The sequence below is a fragment of the Bos indicus genome, chromosome 17 (genome assembly GCF_029378745.1).
Source record: "Bos indicus isolate NIAB-ARS_2022 breed Sahiwal x Tharparkar chromosome 17, NIAB-ARS_B.indTharparkar_mat_pri_1.0, whole genome shotgun sequence".
Classification (NCBI taxonomy): Eukaryota; Metazoa; Chordata; class Mammalia; order Artiodactyla; family Bovidae; genus Bos; species Bos indicus.
Genome location: NC_091776.1, coordinates 68918230 through 68944771, shown reverse-complemented (window position 1 = coordinate 68944771; position 26542 = coordinate 68918230). Strand labels below are relative to the sequence as shown.

Below are 26542 nucleotides of genomic sequence, written 5' to 3'. Positions count from 1 at the left end.
CCACTCTAAAAACCTTAGACAAGTCATAGGTTCAAACTGAAGACACAAACCAAACCATGAATTTTAAGAATTCTTAAGCTATCATTTCATTTAAGCCATTAATCAGAAAAGGGGATGCAGGCTTTTTAAAATAGCACATTGGCTAAATTACTTATACAAAACACATTAAAATACAGGTATTAGTAAAATAGTTATCTAAAATAAAATTAAAAACTGCTGAAACGTACAGCCTAATATCAACCTATTCTAAACACACTGGGCAGTCTAAGTATATTGTTTATACATCAAAAAATGTAAGTACTAGGACTCCCCGGGTGGTCCAGCGGTTAAGACTCAAAGCTTCCACCGCAAGGGACTCGGATCCATCCCTGGTTGGAAACTAAGTTCCTGCATGCCGCACGTTATGGGCAAAAAAAAAAAAAAAAAAATCCACACAGACAAGTAACTGGGAATTCTCAAGTTTCCAATAAGCATGTGAACATAACTACTAAGAATACCACACCTTCAAGATCAATCTGAGCCACTCATGTTTCTTGCGTTTTCCAACATGAAACTAAAGGAACTGAAGTTCAACGAAACTAAAGTCTAAAAAAGGTCTAAGAAATAATGCGTTACCCAAGCTCTGTGGTAAGCATCAGGCCTATGAATGAATGGACAACATATCCTGTACTACTTTCATTTTTACCCAGGACACACATATGCTAAAATGCAAAGAAATATAAAGACCTTGGGAAGAGTTTACACTTTTCTATCGATTTATTCTTCAACATCTAACCTAGCCAGAGATCAAATGGCCAACATCCACCAGATCACAGAAAAAACGAGGGAATTCCACACACAAAAAAATCTACTTCTGCTTCATTGACTACACTAAAGCTTTTGACTGTGTGGATCACAACAAACTGTGGAAAATTCTCAGAGATGGGAATTCCAGACCACCTTACCTGTCTCCTGAGAAACCTGTATGCAGGTCAAGAATCAACAGTTAGAACTGGACATGGAACAATGGACTGGTTCCAAACTGGGAAAGGAGTACATCAAGGCTGTATATCGTCACCCTGCTTACTTAACTAATATGCTGAGTACACATCATGCAATATGTCGGGCTTGATGAATCACAACCTGGAATCAAGACTGCCAAGAAAAATATCAACAACCTCAGATATGCAGATGATACCACTCTACTGGCAAAAAGTGAAGAGGAACTGAAGAGTTTCTTGATGAAGGTGAAAGAGGAGAGTGAAAAAGCTGGCTTAAAACTCAACTTGTAAAAAACTAAGATCATGGCTTCCAGTCCTATCATTTATGGCAAATAGATGGGGGAAATGTGGAAACAGTGACTGATTTTATTTTCTTGGGCTTCAAAACCACTGCAGATGGTAACTGGAGCCATATTAAAAGATGTTTGCTCCTTGGAAGAAAAGCTATGACAAACCTAGACAGCGTATTAAAAGAGGACATCACTCTGCCGACAAAGGTCCATACAGTCCAAGCTATGGCTTTTCCAGTAGTCATGTATGAATATGAGAGTTGGACCATCAAGAAGGCTGAGCACCAAAGAACTGATGCTTTTTAACTGTGGTGCCAGAGAAGACTCGAGAGTCCCTTGAACAGAAAGGAAATCAACCTTGAATATTCCTTGGAAGGACTGATGTTGAAGTTCTAATATTTTGGCCACCTGATGCAAAAAGCTGACTCAGTAGAAAGACCCTGATGCTGGAAAAGATTGAGGGCAGGAGGAGAACGGGGTAGCAGAGGATGAGATGGTTGGATGGCATCACCGACTCAATGGACATGAGTCTGAGCAAAGTCTGGGACACAGTGAAGGACAGGGAAGCCTGGTGTGATGCAGTCCTTGGAGTTGCAAAGAGTTGGATATGACTTAGTGACTGAACAACATCAACATCTAACCTAAAACTTATATTCTACAATATATAGGTATTTTTTCAATTGTTTCCGTGGTATAGTACACATACTATTGGTGATATGTGAGAAGATGATTTAAATGTAACATAAATGCCTTTTTTAAAAAATATACTTGTGCTAATGAACACTGGAAAAACCACTCTTCATTCTGACTCTGAAATGCCATTGAATTCAAGGTACATAATTAAACTTACACATCACCAAAGAAGGAAAAAAAAACTTGATCTTAAAATGAATTACCATTTGGTATACAGATACTGCAAAAAAAACCTCACGTAAGTAATGTATTAAGCAGATGTTTGGGAGACGCTGCATGCGTGTCCTAATAACGTGCATGTGTGTCCATCGTGTCTGACTCCGTGCGGCCCACGGGCTGTGGCCCACAGGCACCTCTGTTCAGGGAGTTTTCTAGGCAAGAATACTGGAGAGTGTTGCCATTTCCTAGTTCAGGGGATCTTCCCAACCCAAGGACTGAACCTGTGTCTCCTGCACTGGCAGGCAGATTCTTTACCAATGAGCCACCTGGGAAGCTCTCATATCTCACTATATGCTAATTCAAATCCTTCATAATACAAACTGCTACTTACCTGTCTCTCCTCGAGTTGCTTTATTCTCTCATTTTGCTTCGTAAGACCTACTTTTCCAGTCCATTAAAAGTCTGAATCCATTCAAAGCAGGCCTGAGCAGGGCCTCAAACATCCGGTTCTCCCCCACAGAAACGACAGCCTCTCTCTCAAGGTTTCTGCTACTACCTGAAAACTTCCACCACTTCCCCAATCCTGACAGCAACTGCTGGCGCAGTAGCAGAATACCAGACCTACTCTGGACTGTCAGTGTAGCACTTCCAGCTCCACATGTTCCAAACAGAAGCCACCACTGGCCTCCCTTCCCTCTCCACACCGTATCTTCTTTCTTAATATTCCACTGGGAATCTTGGTCAGCCTAGGTCTTCAAGGCTGGAAACTATCCGACACTATTTCCAACAGCATCTGCCACCATCTCCCACTGCCTTCTCTGAAATGCACCATTTTCATCTTTCCATTTCACACCACCAGTACTGGTCTAGCAAACTGGTTCTCAAGCATTTGTTGAACTAAATGTATTTAGACCTTATTATTGAAGAAACAAAATCACCAGCTAAGAAATGATTCTGGTCAATTCCTCTTTCGAACATTACCTGGCATAACCATCCTGTCAACAGACATTTTAATAAAATGTCCCTGCTCAAAAAAGATTATGTCCTATGGCATACACACCCAGAATGAACAACTTGAGGCTTTTTTAAGATTCTTCATGCATGAGCTTCTATCACTGCTACTACTTCTGCCTCGTTTACACATACCACCTAATCCATTTGGATAAATCCTACATATCTTTCCAGGCTTCCCTTGTAGCTCACCTGATAAAGAATCCACCTGCAATGGAGGAGACCCTGATTCGATTCCTGGGTCAGGAAGATCTGCTGGAGAAGGGATAGGCTACTTACTCCAGTATTCTTGGGCTTCCCTGGTGGCTCAGCTGGTAAAGAATCTGCCTGCAATGTGGGAGATCTGGGTTCGATCCCTGGGTTGGGAAGATCCCCTGGAGAAGTATGGAAAGGCTACTCACTCCAGTATTCTGGCCTGGAGAATGCCATGGACTGTAGATCCATGGGGCTGCAAAGTTGGACATGACTGAGCAACTTTCACTTTACTACATATCCTTCAATATTTGGTTTGAAAACAGTAATTTCACTATCAAAGTTTTCCCTTCAGAGTTCAATGTACAGTTTCAACATAGCTCTATTTTATAACAGAGCTCACTACATGCCATTATAATTATTTACATTTCTATTTGTCTAGACTATGATTAGCTACATAGGTAATTTTCCTACTCAACATCTGAACTCAAGGGCCATACACAACCTGTTAACAAGATGCATTACAATACAGATTACTAGGTAAGAACACAGGTTCTGGAATCAGACCATTTTGGATGTGAATTTTGGCTGCAAACTTATTTGAATCACTTTGGGAAGTTCACTCAGTCTCCTCATCTGTAAAATGGAGATAACATCAATATGTTTTCTAATCAGTGTTCAATGAATACTAATTCTGATGAGGACAAGAAAGATGCTCAATGACTGCTTTCTGGATTAGAAAAAAAAAAAAAAAGCACAATTTAAGTCAATACGAGAAATTAACCAGAGCCTTCTATTACTAGCCACTGAATAAATGTTTCAAGCACACCCATGCCCATTTAAAACCTCTAATTCTAGTTCTTACCATAAATCCAACATTTCTACCTGCCTTTCTTCATACAGAAGAAACCCCTGGGACTGACAGATGCATAAGTTTCCATTATTCATTATAAATTTTCTAAGTCCAAAATTTTTTTAAAAAGTAATGTGATTTTGCTGAAGCAAAAATTTTAGTTGTAGGCACTTGAGGCTAACCAAGAAGAAATAACTGACTGAGCCAAGCAATATTAACCGTTTTTCTCCACATTCTCAACTCTCAGGACACTCTCACAGTACTTGTCAAGATCTAGTGCATATCTCTCAACAAGGCCTCCCCAAAATGAAGATCTTTCTTCTTAATGACAAGGTCTCCCCCAAACGAACATCCTATTCTTCCCCTCTAGGACATTCTATGTTCATTCCAAATTCCTTGCCATTGTTTATGTTACTTCCTATACCCAGACTGGCCCTTTCTCCACCAACCAGATCCCTAGAGCTTCACTAATAATCCAAACCACTGACCTTTCACTGCAGTTTTCCAAGTATACATGATTTAACGTTTATTCTCTTTTGCCTAGGTCTACTACTTTCCCTCCCCCAATTTTCTCACCCTCCTCCTCCTCTTTCTCCCTCACTCTCTCAAATACAGAGGCAAGTTCCCTCAAGAGCTACTCAAAATGTTCTGATCCATCAATGAAATTTCTCTTCTTAAAGCACAAATAATCTTCCTAAAGAGGTTTGAGGTATCATTGCTAATACTGTACAAGTAGGACTCTTTGATCAAGCCACTCCTAATGCATCCTTTTCATGTTCCATTCTTTGTGTAATAACTGCTTCTACCCCCAAAATTGGACTCCCTTTCCTTTTCTCAACTTTTTCTTGACAGAGGTGAGATTATAAAGCTGTTTTTTCCAATTTGAAGCCAAGATAATTTTTTCATCATATACATTTAATGCTTTATAATAATTGGCAAAGATCCTCCACAGTACTGCACCCACATGCACAGCTGACTCTACAGAGTCAAAAAACATAGAAGTACTATTTGGCATACAACCTGGAACAATTAAGTCCAACTTTTTAAAAAAATAATTTAAGTGTCAGAAAGAACAAGGTGAGAAAATACTCTCAAACAAAACAAATATAATTTCACATTAATGTATCAATTGTGGCAGCTGTTAAGCATTTTTTATTAGCAGCTAACATATTGCGGAGAAGGCAACGGCACCCCACTCCAGTTCTTTTGCCTAGAAAATCCCATGGGAGGAGGAGCCTGGTAGGCTGCAGTCCATGGGGTCGCTAGAGTCGGACACGACTGAGTGACTTCACTTCCACTTTTCACTTTCATGCTTTGGAGAAGGAAATGGCAACCCACTCCAGTGTTCTTGCCTGGAGAATCCCAGGGACGGGGGAGCCTGGTGGGCTGCCATCTATGGGGTCGCACAGAGTCGGACACGACTAAAGCAATGCAGCAGCAGCAGCATCTTATATTGAGCATTTCCCTGTGTCATACACACCACATTCTGTTTATACACTCATCCACTGATGAATACTCAGGCTGTCGCTGCCTTTCAGCTGCTATGAATAGTGCTATGAACACTGATGTGCAAATATCTTTAGGAGTCCCTGACTTACCTTCTTTGCTTAGATGCCTAAGGAATGGAATTCCTGGATCCTATTATGATTCTGTTTAATGTTTTAAGGAACCACCAGATTGTTTTCCACAGCAGCTATACTATTTCACATTCCCATCAGCAATGCACCAGGATTCTAATTTCTCCAAATCTGCATCAATACTGTTCCAATTTGTGATGACAGCTATCCTAATAGTGGGTATGAAGTGGTTTCCCGAAGTTTGGATTCGCACTTCCCTCATGATCAGTTATACTCATCTCTTTTCCTGTGCTTGCTGGCCCTCTGTGTAACCTGTTTGGAAAAATGTCTATTCAAATCCATTGCCCATTTTTAGTTGGGTTGTTTTATGGCGCTGTGATCCTCTACATAACCTAGATGTTAACCCTTTATCAGACATGATTTACCAATAGTTTCTCTGATCCTTTGGGCTGCCTTTCCCTCTCTTGATAGTGGTTCCTATTTCTTTCTTTTGCCGCCTGTGTTTCTGATGTCATACCAGAGAGATCAGTGCCAAATGCAATGTCATGAAACCTTTCCCCTATGTTTTCTTCCAAAAGTGCCATAGTTCTAGCTCTCAGGTTTAGGTCTCTGATCCTCAATTACTCAGATAATTTTAAAGCACAAATAATCATGTTTTTAATTTCATAAAAACTGTTTTCAAGTGTTGTGAGACTTACAGAATCTATATGCTACAGAAACCGTCAATGATACAGAAGATGTTAATTTATGCCCGGTTTACAATTTTTAAACAATTGGATATACGTAAACTGATAACCATACAATGGAATATTATGCCCTTCTAAGCACAGGAGTTGGGCGAGTAACCCAGGGTTAGGGTTAGTCATAGCCTATTCCATCAACCACATGATCCAAACATGAGACTCCTCTTCAACGACAATCAGTTCACCGAGTCACCCTGGACCTACCACAGTGAGTTCAAAACAGTAAGGACGGTTTTGAGTTTTTAAGGAAACAGCAATAACTGACATCTAGTAGACCACACAAATGACTATCTGAGGTCATTCATAATTTCAACATTAACTCACAAAACATTCCTTTCAGTGACATCATTTCTTTAAGAAGCAGGAGATTTAGCAGCTGCTATGATAAAAAGCAAGCACCATGTAACAATCAGTGTGGAACAGGAAATAGAGGTATAATGTCTGACCTGATTCTAAGGCTTGAGAATCTGTGCAGTATCCAAGAGCCACATACATGGAAAATCAAAATATTCTCCTTCAAATTGCATGAATCAATTTTTCAAATAACTAAACTGTCAGGAAATAAATACTTAGGTTGCTTGGTCTTAACTACTTAACAAATGGAGCTGTTTTTTTGGCCAATGGGCAGGCACCATGGAAAATATTACTGAGACAGCTAACAAGAGACTTTGGACTATGCAGCCATGAACCAGGAGAAACCTGGGAGAATCACATCAGTGCCTAGAGAGGTGCAAAGCTAGAATATCTGAGACACTCTACCCCAACTCCCAGTCCTCAGAGGCCCCAAGCTGCCTGCCACAGTTCTTCAGTCATGTGAGCCGCTCCACTATTCTGCCAATAAAGCCATCCCTTTCTTTTGGGTTATTTAAGCTCTAATTCAGTTTCTATTACCAGCAACCCAAAGTCCTAAATAACAAAATCAGATGATTCAAACATTCAGCCTGATTTTCTTAGCAAAATCATCACTAACTAATGTAGATCAGGGTTTGCTTGTTTTTGTGTGTGTGGTTTTTTTTTTTTTTTTTTACACAATTTAGGGCATTACTTTAACTCAAATATAAATCATTCTGTTTACTATTTCCTGAATCAACTGAACAAAGAATGTTGTTAGATCAGTTCAGTTCAGTCACTCAGTTGTGTCTGACTCTTTGCAACCCCATGAATTGCAGCACGCCAGGCCTCCCTGTCCATCACCAACTCCCGGAGTTCACTCAAACTCACGTCTATTGAGTTGGTGATGCCATCCAGCCATCTCATCCTCTGTCGTCCCCTCTTCCTCCTGCCCCCAATCCCTCCCAGCATCAGAGTTTTTCCAATCAGTCAACTCTTCACATGAGGTGGCCAAAGTACTGGAGTTTCAGCTTTAGCATCAGTCCTTCCAAAGAACACCCAGGGCTGATCTCCTTTAGAATGGACTGGTCGGATCTCCTTGCAGTCCAAGGGACCCTCAAGAGTCTTCTCCAACACCACAGTTCAAAACCATCAATTCTTCGGTGCTCAGCTTTCTTCACAGTCCAACTCTCACATACATACATGACCACTGGAAAACCCATAGCCTTGACTAGATGGACCTTTGTTGGCAAAGTAACGTCTCTGCTTTTCAATATGCTATCTAGATTGATCTAACTTTTCCTCCAAGGAGTATAGTATTAGTATTAGTCGCTCAGTCGTGTCTGACTTTTTGCGACCCCATGGACTGCAGCCCGCCAGGCTCCTCTGTCCATGGGATTCTCTAGGCAAAAATACTGGAGTGGGTTGCCATTTCCTCCTCCAGGGGATCCAAGGAGTAAGCGTTTTTTAATTTCATGGCAGCAATCACCATCTGCAGTGATTCTGCAGCCCAAAACAACAAAGTCTGACACTGTTTCCAGTTTCCCCATCTATTTCTGTATACTTAAAATTTAGTTTTAACGTTTTGCACATTGCTTGACAAAAATACCCATTTGAATTAATTTTTCATGAGATGACAGTAAAAATCTTACATTTTTTCTTTCAAACTCACATTAGAAATTAGAAAATTTCTAAGCAATCAAATTCTACTATACTCAAGTTACAGCTTCAAAGAATAAATAAAACATTCAATTTTATGAACACTAAAAGTCAAATATTTTCTTAAATACTTAATCGATTTCCAGAGATAAATTGATTTCCAGAAATAAATTCATATAGAACTCATATTTACTTTATGAGGATCTGTTTAATATTAATCAAAGACAGCAGTGACTTCAGCAATAAGAACAATTTACACTTCATTCATTGCAACTGAGAGAAAAGTAAACATTTCAAAAGTGAGAAAAGCTTAAATCAGAACTATACCAATTAATAAGGGCAATTACAGCGAATTTTTATGCCCTGTGATAAACCATTTATATAGACCAACTTCCCTGGTGGCTCAGCTAGTAAAGAATCTGCTTGCAATGTGGGAGTCCTGGGTTCAATCCCTGGGTTGGGAAGATCCCCTAGAGAAGGGAAAGGTTACCCACTCCAGTATTCTGGCCTGGAGAATTCCATGGACAGAGGAACCTGGCGGCTACAGTCCATGGGGTTACAAACAGTCGGACACGACTGAGTGACTCACAACAACAAACAGCATTTGGACTATGAGGACTACTGAGTTGTATAAATTCCCAGAGGCCTAGAAATGAAATGAGAGAAAAGAAAAAGATTATACTTTTTCCTAAGTAAACATTTAAAGAAAAAATAGAACTCATTAATCTCGTTGTACTTAACATCAAGCCACTGAGGTCTGAGCACCCGTTTGCAACACCCCAGCAGTGTCTGAATCAGTCAAGCAAGAAGAAAAAGGAGGAATGGAAGCAGGAGATGAAGAGAGAAAGAAAACTGGGCTCCAGGGGATAATGTGTATTAAAAGAATCAAGTGATCTTTATACCATGATACCTATGCATAAATTTAGGTTAATCATGTCCTCCTCCCAATGAAAAATATGTTAACCCCTAATTTATCTAGTACGTCTCTGATTTTAACCTTTCCCATACATTCAAATCAGTTAGAAATTTTTTTCTGAATTCTTTTCATCCTAATGTTTTGGCAGCCTGTTTTTAAAATTATTCCTTTTGTCACCCAGTGGGCAGATCCAGTTCAGTTCAGTCGCTCAGTCGTGTCCGACTCTGCGACCCCATGAATCGAAGCACGCCAGGTCTCCCTGTCCATCACCATCTCCCAGAGTTCACTCAAACTCACGTCCATCGAGTCGGTGATGCCATCCAGCCATCTCATCCTCTGTCATACCCTTCTCCTCCTGCCCCCAATCCCTCCCAACATCAGTCTTTTCCAATGAGTCAACTCTTCGCCCAAGAGTCACTCAAGATTTCTTTAGAATTCTAATTCATCTTGTATTTTCATCCAACCTTGAACAGAGCTAAGATTTTTAAAATACATTATAAAATATTTCAGATTATCACACTGGGATGAAATGGCAGTTTCAAGGAGCTTCAAAGTTTGTTGAGGATCCTTCATCCCTGGTTTTCATTCCAACACTGTTGCATGTTTCTCTTGCATCCATTTTTTTAAAATTTATGTATCTATTTACTGGCTGTGCCATACAGCTTGTGGGATCTGTAGTTCCGCAACCAGGGATCCAACGCAGGCCCTCAACAGTGAAACTGCAAAGTCCTAACCACTGTACCACCAAAGAACTCCCTCTTGCATCCATTCTTTATTCTAAATGCTTCTCAACCTGGCAACAGAAGGAACAAGCCTTCTTGCAGCTCACTATAAAACCAATGGGAGTGTATCAGGTAAGTTAAAGCAGCTTTCATCCCAGGATGAAGTCACAAAAATGCATGTGACTGACAAATTTCACATAATATTTTACAGTTATATCTTCACCTCTAACACATCGATTCATATTGCATCCCTAACCCCAATTCCATAACCCAAGGCAACCCTCACTAAAGTCCACCTATTTAATTCTAATTTTTAGCTAGAAAGAATGAGAACAGACAAAATTTTATCATAGAATCCTAAGCAGAAAACTCAAAGGTTAAAATACTTTCAACACCACCCAATACTTCAAATCACCAGTCATACTGAAGACAACTTAAAAAGCTAGATAAAATATTTAAAATTCTCTTCAAAGCAAAGACCTAAACAGACAATGAGCTATTATCAAAATCAAATTCCCTGAGACATAAAAGAAAACTGAGATTCAGAGTCCAGTTCAATATTTGGGTTGGCATCTGTCCTGGGGGTAATCTGGTGAAACTGAAGAGTGACTGAGTTACACCAACTCAGCAGCCCCCAAATTTAAAATTCCAACTCAAGAGAATTCCCTGGTAGTATAGTGGTTAGCACTAAGCACCTTCACTTCAGTGGCCTGTATTCAATCCCTGGTTGGGGAACTACTATCCTGCAAGCCACAGAGCGCAGCCAGAAGAAAAAATTCAACTACATGCTGTTACAAACACACAACTGAAAATTTAAGGAAACAAAAAATCTGGAAAACAGATTATGAAGAAAGATGTCAAGCAAGTATTAACAAAGGGAAAACTGGGTTAGGGTTAGGGTTATACAAAAAAAAAAAGTAGACTTTAAGGAAAGGGTGCTTCCCTGGTAGCTCAGCTGGTAAAGAATCCGCCTGCAATGGAGGAGACCCTGGTTCAATTTCTGGGTTGGGAAGATCCACTGGAGAAGGGATATGCTACCCACTCCAGTATTCTTGGGTTTCCCTGGTGGCTCAGCTGGTAAAGAATCCACCTGCAATGTGGGAGACCTGGGTTCAATCCCTGGGTTGGGAAGATGCCCTGGAGAAGGGAATGGCTACCCACTCCAGTATTGTGCCCTGAAGAATTCCACAGACTGTATAGTCCATGAGGTTGCAAAGAGTCAGACACAACTGAGCAAATTTCACTTAAGGAAAGAAGCATTACTAGAAATAGAACCTTTCATAAAGATAATACGTTCAAGCTAAGAAAACAATGATTCTGTATTATATAAACCTAAAGTTTGATGTAGAAATATATAAAGCATAGGATTACAAAGATTTAGCAAGACTGAAAGAAAAATTTATATAAAATGGGGGAAATTAAAGATATAATGTATGTAAATAACAACATCAAAACATATCAAGCATCAAGCACTCAGGACTAAATCCATCAAAGATAGATTATAAGGAAGTTGTGAAAGACAGTAAAGAAGATCAAAATAAATCACAAAGCCTAGATTATCAATTCTCTCAGTCTGAACTGATAATCCAATACAATCCCAATAAAAGGGCGTGGATTCGATTCCCTGTCAGGGAACTAACATCCTGCACACTGCTCACTGTGGCCAAAATATAAAAATTTTTAAAAATTAAGAAGTGTTCAAAAAATTAACAAATCAGTAACAGAAAAAATTTTCAATGTGTTAAAGATTTTAACAGAAATTTCACAGAAGATATATAAAAAGCCAATAAACAGATAAAAATGTGCATTGTCAGTCATCCGCAAAAAGCACATAAAAACACCACAATGAGATAATCTCTCATACCCAACAGAGTGAGTAGAGAGACTGACGAGCAAATGCTGGCTAGAATTTTGGTTAACTGGAACTCATACACAGCTCATGGAAATGTAAACTGGCATTACCACTTTGGAGAACAGTTTGGCAACGGCTTATTAAGTTACACGTACATTTATCCTATAACCCAACAATTTCACTCCTTGGTATCAACCCAAGAGAAGTGAAAAACACGTGGTCACAGAAAGGCTTGGACACAGATGTTCAAAGCTTTACTCACAATAGCCCCAAACTGAAAAGAACGCATAATTGTGTTCAGTAACAGGTCATCACATATACTGTGGTATATTTCTACTGGAATAGAAATATTGCTGGAATACTACTCAGCAATAAATGAATTTTAAACTTCCCTGGTGGCTCAGATGGTAAAGCGTCTGCCTACAACGCGGGAGACCCAGGTTCAATCCCTGGGTCAGGAAGACCTCCTGGAGAAGGAAATGGCAACCCACTCCAGTATTCTTGCCTAGAAAATCCCATGGATGGAGGAGCCTGGTAGGCTACAATCCATGGGGTCGCAAAGAGTCGGCCACGACTGAGCAACTTTACTTCACTTCATAAATTACTGATATTTCCAACAATATGGATGAACTCAATAGTATTATGTTGACTCAAAGCAGCAAGTTACAAAAGAATGCTATACGATTCCATTTAAATGAAGTTCAAAAGCACATAAAACTCATCTGTAGTGACAAACAAGAACAGTAGTTTAGGCAGAAGAAATAACCAGAAAGGGGCAAAAGGGAACTTTATAATGCGATGCATAAATTCTATTTTAGGATTGAGGCAGTGGCTTCACAGTTGCAAATATTTATTGAAACTCAAACTGCACACTTCCATCTGTGTATTTCACTAAATAAAATCTATTTTAACTGTTAAAAAAGATCCTGAAATAGTATCCTAAAGCAGAGGCTCTAATCCTCATCCAACAGTAGTGTCTTTAGCAAAGGTCATACACTTGGTTAATTTATAAGTAATTTTAATATGTACACAGATCTTTGCCATTGTATATGTTATCTTATTTAATTTTGTGTTGGTTGAAGTGAGTGTGAACAAATAGAATCAATTTGTGTATTTTTATAAGAAATATATGATCTGTATTTAGATTTCATAAATTTGTGGTTGAAAAAGTAAATACACAATGCCTGAGTTATTCAAGCATCTCTAAAAGCTTTCTAATAGGTACATCCATGGGTTACATGATTATGATCCCACCTTCAGGACATTCTGGAAAAGGCAAAAATATGAGAACAGGGAAAAGATTAGTGGCTGCCAGAGGTGAGGGGTGGAGGAAGGGTTTAAATAAAAAGAATAAATATGAGGGACACTTCTGGGGCAACAGAACTGTTCTGTATCCGAATTGTAGTGCTGGTTATACTGCTGTATGCATTTATCAAAACTAACAGAACTGTACATCAAAAGCAATGAACTGTAACTTAAATTTTAAGAATTAAATTGAATTAAAAATTTTAATTAAAATTTAAAATTTTTTTTAATTAAATTAAAAAATAAATTAAAAAAAATTTAAATTAATTTAAAATTTGTAAATTAAAAGGAAAAAGACTTTACAACTAAGTTTAACAAATGCTGAACCTGACAACATTTAAATAAAAACCAACCACCTCATATGCACCATCTTCCCAAGGTCCCCAGACTCTTTCTGAGGTTATGCATATGAACTCCTGACCTCCCCTATAACCAAAGAGCATACATTTACAGGTGACTAGTGTTTTGGGTCAAGTCTGAGGTTCCTCTAAGGTACTAAAATTTCCATGACGTTAACTCGCCTCCAAGGAGATCAAGTTCACGACATGATCAAAGGCGTGTGCTATGTGATGGTTTCATCAGCTACCCTGCATCTTTCATCAAGAAAATTGTTTAACCACTCACTAGTCTATTGGCAGGAGAAGGTAGTGGCACCCCATCCAGTACTCTTGCCTGGAAAATCCCATGGACAGAGGAGTCTGGTGGGCTCCAGTCCATGGGGTTGCTAAGAGTCAGGCACGACTGAGCGATTTCACTTTCGCTTTTCCCTTTCATGCATTGGAGAAGGAAATGGCAACCCACTCCAGTGTTCTTGCCTGGAGAATCCCAGGGACAGAGGAGCCTAGTGGGCCGCCGTCTATGGGGTCGCACAGTTGGACACGACTGAAGCGACTTAGCAGCAGCAGCAGTCTATTGGCAACAAGCAACAATTAAAGAAACGTTGGATCTTTGAGAAAGTTCCAATTTCCCATCTGGAAGAAAAAGGGGAGTTCTAGTTTCAACTCCCATCAATATTTTTCACCTATTAAAAATACAGTATTATCAAAAGTACAGCACCATCTGAAAGTCCACATCAACTGTTATTCTTCTGAATAAAATAGCCAAGATATACCTCCATACACATAATCATCCCAGAATAATGTCTACCTTGAAAACTTTAATTTAAAAATTGTATCCTTAGATTTTAAGGCTATGTAGTTCAACAGGAAAAGTATCATGTGGCTTTTGCTAAAAGTTTTAGCTAACCTCAAATAGCATGCCTGAAAAAGATTTATAAGGTTATACCTCGGGAGTGAGGTAAGCACGTGACTTTAAGTCACAACTTAGGACCAAAGTCCCTTTCCTGTCTTTTAGATGCAGGCTTTTGTTTAAACTTGTACTAAACATTTGAACTGTGACATTCCTTAACCTGATCTGACATTATAAAATAAAACTAATGTAAACCATTTTAAGGCTATTTTAAATTCTAGACATATTTCCACCAAATAAAGACAGTAAAATATACAACTATGTATTCCCAACTAGAAGATTCAGGTTCTAAGTCACCTGTTGGAGAACTGAACACATTACTCAGGCCAGGGCCAGCTTCACGGGTCTGCAACCCACACACACTTGGTTTAATGCTATGTTGTAGCCATTCTGAGATTCTTAATTTTGGGGGGGGGGGGGGGTCTTAAATTTCTGAAATTCTGTCCTGTGCCACAATTCTATGGGAAAAGAGGAAACGAATTTACAAACAACAGTACTCCAGTGACCAAGAAAAATTTACTTCTGGGCTCACAAATTAACACAAATTTTTCTTCCTCCTTATTATGCCCAGAACTATACACATGGTTCCGAATCAGAGACTTAGATTTCAAAAAAAAGTCCATATCTACTGAAGCCTCATAACTGATTAATGTATTCCACCAGTCAATGATGTTAGCCCTTGTATACACATTCATGAAATCCATTTTGATGTGTACTTCACTAACATGGGCTTCCCCCGTGGCTCAGCTGATAAAGAATCCACCTGCAATGCAGGAGACCTGGGTTTGATCCCTGGGTTGGGAAGATCCCCTGGAGAAGAGAAAGGCTACCTACTCCAGTGTTCTGGCCTGGAGAAGTTCATGGACTGTGTAGCCCATGGGGTCACAAAGAGTCGGACACAACTAAGCAATGTTCACTTTCACTGACACCCAAAATTTATATATGCGGTGCTATTATTCACAAAATTTTATATTCTAAAAACCAGTATTTTATTTTTAAAAAGTCTTTAAAGTTTTAAGAAAGAACAAGTAAACAAGCAAACAAAATAAGAGAGCAAACAGCTCCTGAGCCGCAAGATAAACAGTGTGTGGTAAAGAAAGAAGTCTCCCGAAAAGGTATCCTGGCACTCAGTAGGCACTCAAACATCTAATGTTTACAACCATTTAAAGTGTCAGCACTCTCTTCAGGAAAAAAAAAGATTCAGCCCTGCTGATAAGGATATTAAAACTCCAAATCCACGGAAGACAAAATAGGGTGAGGCTGAAAAATTAGTAGAAATGATTAGGAAAAAAGGTAACAGAATAAGAAGGTGTATAATAAAGAAGCTTAATCCTTACTTACGATACTTATCAAGAAGTAGCTTTGTTTTTTCCATTGTACACACGGATGCTTGACAAAAGTTTTTGGAAAGGGGATAAAATATGTCTTTAAATTAAAAAAAAAAAAAAATTATCCAGGATGTCTTTCAGCCACATCAGTAACATATATATTTTAAAAAAGCATTTAAAAACTCCAATGGAAAGGATGAAGGAGGCCATTTTTTAATAATACAATTTTATATTCTATTTAAAGAAATTAACTCAGAAAACTGAATAGAAACAGGTATTGGAGACTATGGGAAAATGCAGAGAATTTACCAAGGCAAATAAATGGCTATTAAGTTGAAATTTTTGTGTCACTAAATAATGTTCTACTACAGATTATTATTCAATAGTAACACTGAAGCCATTAACAGTCTCTGAGATGTTAAAACAAGAAACCCATTCACTCTAAAGCTGAACATTTGTTAGATATCCTCAAGCCGAGCACTGCTTTCTACCAACTTTCTACTTCAGCACTGAGGCAATCTAATCTAACGGGAGAAAGTCAGGAATCAGGTCTTTCCATTAAACTCCTGAGCTCACCAACCTCTGGGCTAGCATCTATCTAGTACAGGAAAAAGCTGCACGGTAGGAAGGAAGTCTGCTTGCCCTGCATTGCTGGGCTGTAAGCTTGTGTTGTTATGGACACCAGCACAATAGCGCAAATATAAGGGCAAGGAAGCAAAAAGCTGACCGGATTAGAGAATCTGGTCCATGTGATCAGTGTATTAATGAGACTATAATTACCTAAAAGTTCCCAAGTATACCCAAATTATTTGATTTTTAAAGAAGATTTATCAGGGGGTTAGGGTGAGTACTATAACAAAACCACAGAAGTTAAAGAATCTTTTATTCTCAAATCTAATCTTGTTCCAATTATTATTGCAGACTATAGAAGAAGAAGAGATACAAATACATCTAAAGGGTTTCAGAGTGGATAGACAGTTTTGTCTTCTGCTTCTATGCCTTTCCCTGGAATGAGTACAGGAGAGAAAGGATTATTTAACCAGACAGTAAACCTAACCAGAAAGGCATCTTTCCTTTTTTTTTTTTTTTTTTTTGCAAAAATCCACATTTAACACTGCCTCTCCTGCTTTCCTGTTTGCTCCCCACAGCTTGTGGCAGAGCAAAGGAATACGGTTCCCCCTTGAATGGGTAGTATCTCTGCATTATCTCCTGTTTTAAACAAAGCCTCCAGAACTTTTAATTCTTAATGTTTAAGAATTAAAAACATACACTAGCATTATAAAGTTAGTTTTTAGGCCTTCCCAAACAACTTCAGAGTCAACCTAACTAACCTTGCCTCAAAACCCAACTCAGACGTTTACTGGTTCTGTCATTTTGAACAGGCCACTCTTCATTTATAAGCTTCTGACAGCAACAATATCTCAAAGTATTATTGTAAGGATTAAATGATCTAATACACAGAAGCAACTAGAAGTGTATCTGGCACTTAGTAATCACACACATTAGCTTAATACTAATGCCCTGGTATGTATCAATAACTCCTTATACCACACACACTAATGATCCTTCTTGAACTCTCAAAATTTAATTACCTCCCCTGACCAAACAAATACATGAATTACTGGAGAATAAACTAATATACATAAATAACTCTTAAAAGGTCTTAATTACAGAAGTATCAATCATACAGTTCAGAACTACAGTTAAAATGTTGAACACAGAGCTCTGATTTAATAGTATCATAATAAGCTAATATAGCCTTAGTCAAACTAGTCTAGAGGAATATCTCATTATTTTGTTAAAACCACATTGTGAATAAACACCATTATCTTCATATTTAAGAGCCAGTATTTACTGGGGAGCTTCCCACGTGGAGCCAGTGGTAAAGAACCTGCCTGGCAATGCAGGAGATGTAAGAGATGGGGAAGATTCCCTGGAGAAGGAAATGGCAACCCATTCTAGAATTCTTCCCTGGAAAATCTCATGAACAGGAGTCTGGCAGGCTACAATCCATGGGGTCACAAAAAGTCAGACACAACTGAAGTGAACTGGCATGCACACATTTACTGAACTATGTGCCAATCACTGAGCTGTGGACTTTTCATACATTATCCTAGTTAATCTTCATAGGGTTGCTGAGGTAGGACAACTGATCCTTATTTCAGAGAGAGGACTCCAAATCTCCAAAAGACTAAGTAATTTGCCCCAAATCAAAGAGTTAGTATCTTTCTAGATTCTAAAATACCAGAATAGACACTTCACCATGATGTGAATGATCACCTGAATAGAGTTTTTCCCTAAAACAGTAAGATTTTTCCAACTCTACCAATATGACAACATACAATAAAACACTGAAACTTAGGCATTAAGAGAAAAAATTCAATTCAGTTGCTCAGTCATGTCCAACTCTGCGACCGCATGGACTGCAACACACCATGCCTCCCTGTCCACCACCAACTCCCGGAGCTTGCTCCAACTCATGTCCATCGAGTTGGTGATGCCATCCTACCATCTCATCCTGTCACCCCCTTCTCTTCCTGCCTTCAATCTTTCCCAGCATCAGGGTATTTTCCAATGAGTCGGCTCTTCGCATCAGATGGCCAAAGTATTGGAGCTTCAGCTTCAGCATCAGTCGTTCTAATGAATATTCAGGACTGATTTCCTTTAAGATGGACTCTGGATCTCCCTGCAGTCCTAGGGACTCTCAAGAGTCTTCTCCAACACCACAGTTCAAAAGCATGAATTCTTTGGCACTCAGCTTTCTTTATAGTCCAACTCTCACATCCATACATGACCACTGGAAAAACCATAGCCTTGACTAGACAGACCTTTGTCGGCAAAGTAATGTCTCTGCTTTTTAATATGCTGTCTAGGTTGGTCATAGCTTTTCTTCCAAGAAGCAAGTGTCTTTTAATTTCATGGCTGCAGTCACCATCTGCAGTGATTTTGGAGCCCAGAAAAATAAAGTCTGACACTGTTTGCACTGTTTCCCCATCTATTTCCCATGAACTGATGGGACCAGATGCCATGATCTTCGTTTTCTGAATGTTGAGCTTTAACCCAACTTTTTCACTCTCCTCTTTGACTTTCATCAGAGGCTTCTGAGTTTCTCTTCACTTTCTGCCATAAGGGTGGTGTCATCTGCATATCTGAGGTTATTGATATTTCTCCCGGCAATCTTGATTCCAGCTTGTGCTTCTTCCGGCCCAATGTTTCTCATGATGTACTCTGCATAGAAGTTAAATAAGCAGGGTGACAATATACAGCCTTGACGTATATTTGGCACCAGTTTCCTATTTGGCACCAGTCTGTTGTTCCATGTCCAGTTCTGTTGGCGTTATTGCCAAATTCAGACTTAAATGGAAGAAAGCAGGGAAAACCATTAGACCATTCAGGTATGAGCTAAATCAAATCCCTTATGATTATACAGTAGAAGTGAGAAATAGATTTAAGGGACTAGATCTGATAGAGTACCTGATGAACTATGAACGGAGATTCGTGACATTGTACAGGAGACAGGGATCAAGACCATCCCCATGGAAAAGAAATGCAAAAAAGCAAAATGGCTGTCTGAGGAGGCCTTACAAATAGCTGTGAAAAGAAGAGAAGCCAAAGCAATGCAGAAAAGGAAAGATATAAGCATCTGAATGCAGAGTTCCAAAGAATAGCAAGGAGAGATAAGAAAGCCTTCCTCAGTGATCAGTGCAAAGAAACAGAGGAAAACAACAGAATGGGAAAGTCTAGAGATCTCTTCAAGAAAATTAGAGCTACTAAGGGAACATTTCATGCAAAGATGGGCTCGATAAAGGACAGAAATGCTATGGACCTAACAGAAGCAGAAGATATTAAGAAGAGGTGGCAAGAATACACAGAAGAACTGTACAAAAAAGAGCTTCACAACCCAGATAATCACAATGGTGTGATCACTCACCTAGAGCCAGACATCCTGGAATGTGAAGTCAAGTGGGCCTTAGAAAGCATCACTACATTCAAAGCTAGTGGAAGTGATGGAATTCCAGTTAAGCTATTTCAAATCCTGAAAAATGAGGCTGTGAAAGTGCTGCACTCAATGTGCCAGCACATTTGGAAAACTCAGCAGTGGCCACAGGACTGGAAAAGGTCAGTTTTCATTCCAATCCCAAAGAAAGGCAATGCCAAAGAATGCTCAAACTACCGCACAATTGCACTCATCTCACATGCTAGTAAAGTAATGCTCAAAATTCTCCAAGCCAGGCTTCAGCAATATGTGAACCGTGAACTTCCTGATGTTCAAGCTAGTTTTAGAAAAGGCAGAGGAACCAGAAATCAAATTGCCAACATCCGCTGGATCATGGAAAAAGCAAGAGAGTTCCAGAAAGACACCTATTTCTGCTTTACTGATTACGCCAAAGCCTTTGACTGTATGGATCACAATTAACTGTGGAAAGTCTGATTAGCACCTCTCAATTAAAAAATTATGTGGATGCTGGAATGCACTGCACCTGCTGACACCACCACAATAAAATATAAGCAGAAGTGAGTGAGACGGATTTTGATTCTCAAATGTCAAAATGTCTTGACTAACAGCAAAACAAGCAACAACTACAAGACACGTTAAAACATACTAAAAATTCTGATGGTATAGGGAGGCCTATGCCATCCATCAGGCCTCCCTGATAGACAGGGAGCCCTGGCGTGCTGCGATTCATGGGGTCGCAAAGAGTCGGACACGACTGAGCAACTGAACTGAAAGGAACTGGATGTAACATGAGTATTTTGCCAACTGCGAGGTATATCCAGGAACTCAGATATAAAATCGTCCCCAAAATTAAACTTAAAAAGAACCCATAAAAGATTGCTCTGTGGTTATATAAGAATATATTCTCTACCTTATTCTTAGGAAATAATCTCTAAAGAAGCGTAACGACACAGTGCCTCAATCTTACTCTCAAATGGTTAAAAGAAAAAACAAGAGTATGATAAAACACATGAAACAAAGTGTAAACAATTGGTGAAGGACACTGGTAAGCTCCTCATATTACTTCCATAGATTTTACTAAATCTGAAATAATATCAAAGCAAAAAATTTTTAAGTTTGCCACAAATGTGAAAGAAGATTAATAAGTAGTCTGTAGGTACACAAACATTCGTCATTCTTTCTCTTATGATAAAAACAAAATCCAAACAAGAAAACAGGTTGTATATTCTGAACACAAGGAAGGCTGCATAAGACTGCCCTAGAATGATGTTATGAATCATGTGAATCACATAATCTGCCTTGCTCATTTCCATGTCTTCCAAGCAATCTCTGATTATAACTTTACTAACAAGTTAGGTCCACCATGCCAATGTTCTATTAAATTTACAACCAAACAAAAGAAACAATTTAAAAAGAACTTTTACCAAGGAATTAAACACAAAAGTAAAGGCAGTGCAGTAACAGAAGTCAAAATTGTTGGTTATCTCTTTAGGGTACATAAGTGACTGCGAAAGGGTGGGAGGGAGTCTTAATGAAAGAGCTGCAAATGTTCATCTTAATCTGAGTGTAGTTACATAGGCTAAGAAGTTGCCAAAAGTTAGGGTTACAAACTTCATTACGTGCATATCATATCTCAATTGTTTTTTAATTAAAACAAAAAGTACTTTCAGAGAAGTTCTTGGCTCAAATACAAAATCTACAATGCAACAGACTAACTTATATTGCACTGGCATTCCGATTCGTTAACCAGTCCCTGTAATCTTTGTTACCATGAGTGGAGCTCTGAGATGGATATCTTTCAAAAAGAAAAAAAAAACACTGCACAACTTTTAAGAAAAGGGTGCACAATGAGATCAAGGCACGTGCAAGGAAGAAGGAAGAGATGGCTCAGGAGCTCCTACCAGATAACATTTAATCTTGACTAATCTGTAACATTAACTATGCTACAAAAAGGCTAGAAATCAGGTTAGACATCCTCCCCTATTCTGTCTTAGCCTGCTTGAAAAAGTAAACTTGCAAGTTTTTTTTCCCCTTTTGGGGGGACTATGGGAATAAGAAAAATTTTTTTAATATAGCTTTGGCAAAAACTAAAACAGTACACTCTGGATGTTGTCCTTTATTCAAAACAATATCTGCATGTAAGGGCAATATAAACCAAAATCAATGTATGTAATGGTAAAGAGAACCAGAAAACTAACATTTAAGAGACAAGTATGGAAACAGATAAGGGGAGACCAGCTACTGCTATCTTCCTTCCACTGGGCTATATCTCATTTCAGAGATTCAAGTACTGTTAACCTCGCTGTGTCAGTGTTTCCACTGCACAATTTAAAACAAAAAATTTTTTTTCTAGTTAAACAGTGAAGTTGCCAAGTAACTACTCAGAAACCACTCAACTCTACTTCAAAATTTTTTTAGCCAACAAGTATTTTCTAAGTTCCCTTTCTTAATAACAAAGTGAATACAATCATAAGTTCAGAAATCCACATAAAAGATCTGGGAATAATCATTTATATTAAATTCTATAAAACTAATCTATGGTTAACAGAGAGATTAGATTATAATACCCTGAAAATAGTTGAGCATATTCTTTTTAAAAGCTCCTATAATCCATATGGATTGAAAATAATCCAACTGAAAAAATTAGACAAATGATAACAGGAAATCACAGGAAAAATGCAAATGTTCAACAAATATGAAAATATGGTCAACCTCAGATAACCAGAAATATACAAATGAAAACAATGACAATAACTATTTTCCATCTCTAAGACTGGCAAAAAGATACTATTTAATTTGAAATTCTGAAATGAGCATGGAAAATGACTACTTTAGCATACACTTCTGGTAGGACAAAACTGTTACAGCTCCTCTGAACACCATTTTGGCAGTGTGGTAAAACTATAGCCCTGCATAACATACAACCCAGTAACTCTATTTCTCTTGATAAATTTGAGAAGTAGTCACGCATGCACTGAGAGAGAGATAGAAAAACCTTCACTGCGACAGACAGTAACAACAAAACAAAGTTTATATAGGGAACATTATAATAAGCAAATGTCTCTAAGACATATTACTGAAGAAAGCTTAAGATGTAGAGAGAAATGTACAGTGTATTAAGAAACAAGGGGAAAAACTGAGCCTGGACTTGTGACCCCTGCCCACCACCTCTGCCCACAGCTTGGTTCCTTCTCCCACCTGTACGGATGTGCATCTTTCAAGAGCAAGGAAGGTGAGGATCAGTGAGGTTATTACTTGGTTTGCCCAGGATCTGCTAAAAGTAGAGAACTCCAATTCCCAGGGAAATTATTATTATCACTACATACAGACACTTATAAAGAAACTGGACTTCAAGGACATTCACCTCAGTACTGTGGCAGAAAAATCACAAAATTAGTAGAAATTATGTTCATGCCATCACATTCTAACAAAAATAATGATTTCATATGAACCTACTGCTATCCTCACCCAATGACGGTGGCAAAAAGCTGCTTTGTGTATACAAATCACTGGCTTCATACTTTCAGAGAAGACACGCCTCCTGTTGGAACAGTTCTGACACTGTTTTGATGAGCCAAAGTTGGCTCCGTGGGTTAAGCAACAATCTTTAGATCAAATGCACTTCATATCTGTGCTTTAAATCAAAGTCTGAACAATCCCTATGCTAGAGAATTATTTACACATGAGGTTAAAAAAAAAAATCTTTATTCCTAATACATGTACCACACTGGTCTTGACATGATTTCCTTTGCCTCTAGGATTCTTTTCCTAGCATTCAAAAAGTTTAAATAACAGCCATTTCCTTTTTGTTATGTAGATGGAAAAAATAAATATCCAAATGAATATAACACAACATTCAGATATTCTAAATACCAGAATATTCTAAATACCAGTAGGAATCAACACTGAATAGACCACTTTAACTTCCCCAGTGGCCAGTGGTTAAGACTCTGAGCTCCCAATGCAGGTGGCATGGGTTCAATCTCTGGTCAGAGAACTAAAATCCCACACACCACAAAAAAACAAACCCTGCAGCTTCTTTTTAAAAAAGTATATGAATAGACAAATTCAGCATGAATACTAAGTTTACTAAATTCCCACATTCAGACTTCAGCTTAAGAACCTTGTATTCCTAAAGTCTTAAGATTAGCCATGAACTTACTGGGCTTAGTTTTACATAGTAAGACTCCAACAAAATGTTTTCTCTAGCCTATTACAGATGGTTTAATTAGCATAAATACGTCACTAAATTAACATAGTATGTAACCTAATAATGTTTTAAAAAACTGAACTACTGAGTTTCTGAGTTAATTTTTTTATTAGTGTTCTCATGCATTTTTTGAATGTTTTTAAATGAAGTATAGTCAATTTACAATGTTGTGCTAATTTCTGCTGTACAGCAAAGTGGCTCATTTATACACATATATACATTTTTTAATATTCTTTTCTACTGTGGCTTATTCCAGGAGATTGGATATATTTCCCTGAGCTATATGGTAAGACCTTGTTGTTTATCCATTCTAAACATAATAGTTTGAAACTACTAATCCCAAACCCCCAGTCCATCCCTCTGACCCCACTTCTCGAGTTCTCCAATTTTAAAGCAAATTACCTGTCCTCAAGAATAAGAAAAGCACAGGTGAAATAAATTACAAGCATAAAGTCATCAACCAGTATCCTAATAAAGTCAGATATCTGAAAGAAATTATAAACATAATTATACTGGGTTGAATTTAACCTAGAAAAATATTTCCTACAAATTAAAACCAAGATTGGAAACATCCAAAGGCCAATATAAATTAGTAGTCCAGAAACACTTATTATTTTTCAAGAGCCAAATTTCTTACTGGGCATATATCACTGTTTTACAACAATAATTTTATTAACCTCTTGATAAAAACTTTCCTTCCTCCTTTCTTGGCTAGCTTTTGCAGTCAACACACATAAAATCAAGCAGTTTAAACCACTTCAAACCAAATGTGTCAGTGAGAAATCCATGGCAAGATAATGTCATTCACTTTCTAGTATGCACACTTTAGTATAAAGAATAACAATGTGCTATGCTAGAAGAATTAGGAAGTGGGGGGGCTTTGAGCAAACTGTTTTCACGCCGAGGGTAAAAGAAAAAAGGACAGGAAACACAGACTGAGGAAACAATCAACTGCCCAGAGACTACCACCAAAACTATGCAGCCATATGACACTATCTCTCCAAACATCAAGAACTATAATTCTAGATTTTAGCGTGATACAAACTCTCTCTTATGGGAAGAGAAGAAATAAGAAAACTAACTGTACAAAGCAACTATCCATTCTCTGTATTCTTAAAAGCAAGTATGACTGTGCACCTCTACCTTTTGGTATCCACAACCAGTAGCATCATTTTAGTTAAAATTCCCTTCACTCTTAACGTATGACATGATATAGTCCCTTTAAATTAACAGCCGACTGAGAACTTCCAGACTGACTCTGCTGAAACCCCTAGTATACAAAAGACAGGAGACTTGTCCTAATCATTCATCAGTTTGAAGACTTTATTAAAAAACAAACAAAAAAGATAATCCCCCAACTCCTATTCCTTTCCTTTATAGGCTACAAACTGAATGAGGTCATTCTGGTTCCCACTGTATCCACAGGCCTAGGACATAACAGTGTCAGTAAATAGGTGGCATTTGGTAAATGTTTATTGTATTAATAAACCTAAGCCAAATCCTGTATTCCTGATCAGGGAATCGTGACTTCCCTGGTGGCTCAGATGGTAAAGCGTCTGCCTACAATGCAGAAGACCTGGGTTCAATCCCTGGGTTGGGAAGATCCTCTGGAGAAGGAAATGGCAACCCACTCCAGTACTCTTGCCTGGAAAGCCCCATGGACAGAGGAGCATGGTAGGCTGCTACAGTCCATGGGGCCGCAAAGAGTCGGACAGGACTGAGCAACTTCACTCACTCAAATCCTGTAGAGAAAACAAGCAAGGATAATAAAGAGGAAGATGTTTCAAGGCAGAGAAAATGCTTCAGAGAACTCAAAACTGCTATCAAAATGAAAACCTTTAAAGTTCAAAGTTACCTAGACTACATGGAAGTTATTTTAAATTATATGATCAATTTAAAGATGCCTGTTTAACATCATGGACTTATTTCTCAATACAAAAAGAAGTAAGACCTTACCTTGGCATACATCAGAAGGTTAGTGTAAGAAAGAGCTATATATATACACAGAGAGAGAGCACGCTATATATAGAGCTCTAAAGAAAGTTCTCAACAGCTCTATACAGTTCATACTTTCAACACTTCCTTCAAGGTTTATCTCATGCCACATAACACCAGTATTTACTCATCTTTGCTAAATCAATCACTTGAATCGTCTGCTTTAGCCACATACGACATCTGATGATTTCAGATGGGAAAAAATATTTTCCAATCTCAAGTAAGCAACATTTCCATATCAAATGATCCTCTGCCACTTATTCAAATCCCATTGTTACCAACTATTACTTACTCATAAGCTGTCTTCAAGCTACACAAAGATCTCACTATCCACCTATCAGAGACTCAATATGTCAATTTACCCATAAAATGACTTTTTACCGAGACTTTAAAAGTTGTAAAACAAAAGCAAAAAGTATTAAATAACACACAATATTTTTATAGCTTTCTTTTATCTAGTAGTAATAATGGTGGCTGAATTTATTTTGGGGGGCTCCAAAATCACTGCAGATGGTGACTGC

General features: G+C 38.3%; 1 protein-coding gene and 1 non-coding gene across 14 annotated transcripts in view; one reads left to right on the top strand and one right to left on the bottom strand.

The window, feature by feature from the left end:
* MTMR3 (myotubularin related protein 3) overlaps window positions 1-26542 on the bottom strand; it is a 131527-nt gene that overhangs the window by 70237 nt on the left and 34748 nt on the right. The gene's annotated exons all lie outside the window — the stretch shown is intronic.
* Window positions 25556-25627, top strand: TRNAC-ACA (transfer RNA cysteine (anticodon ACA)). The gene has a single exon. It is a non-coding gene; the product is annotated as a tRNA-Cys (tRNA).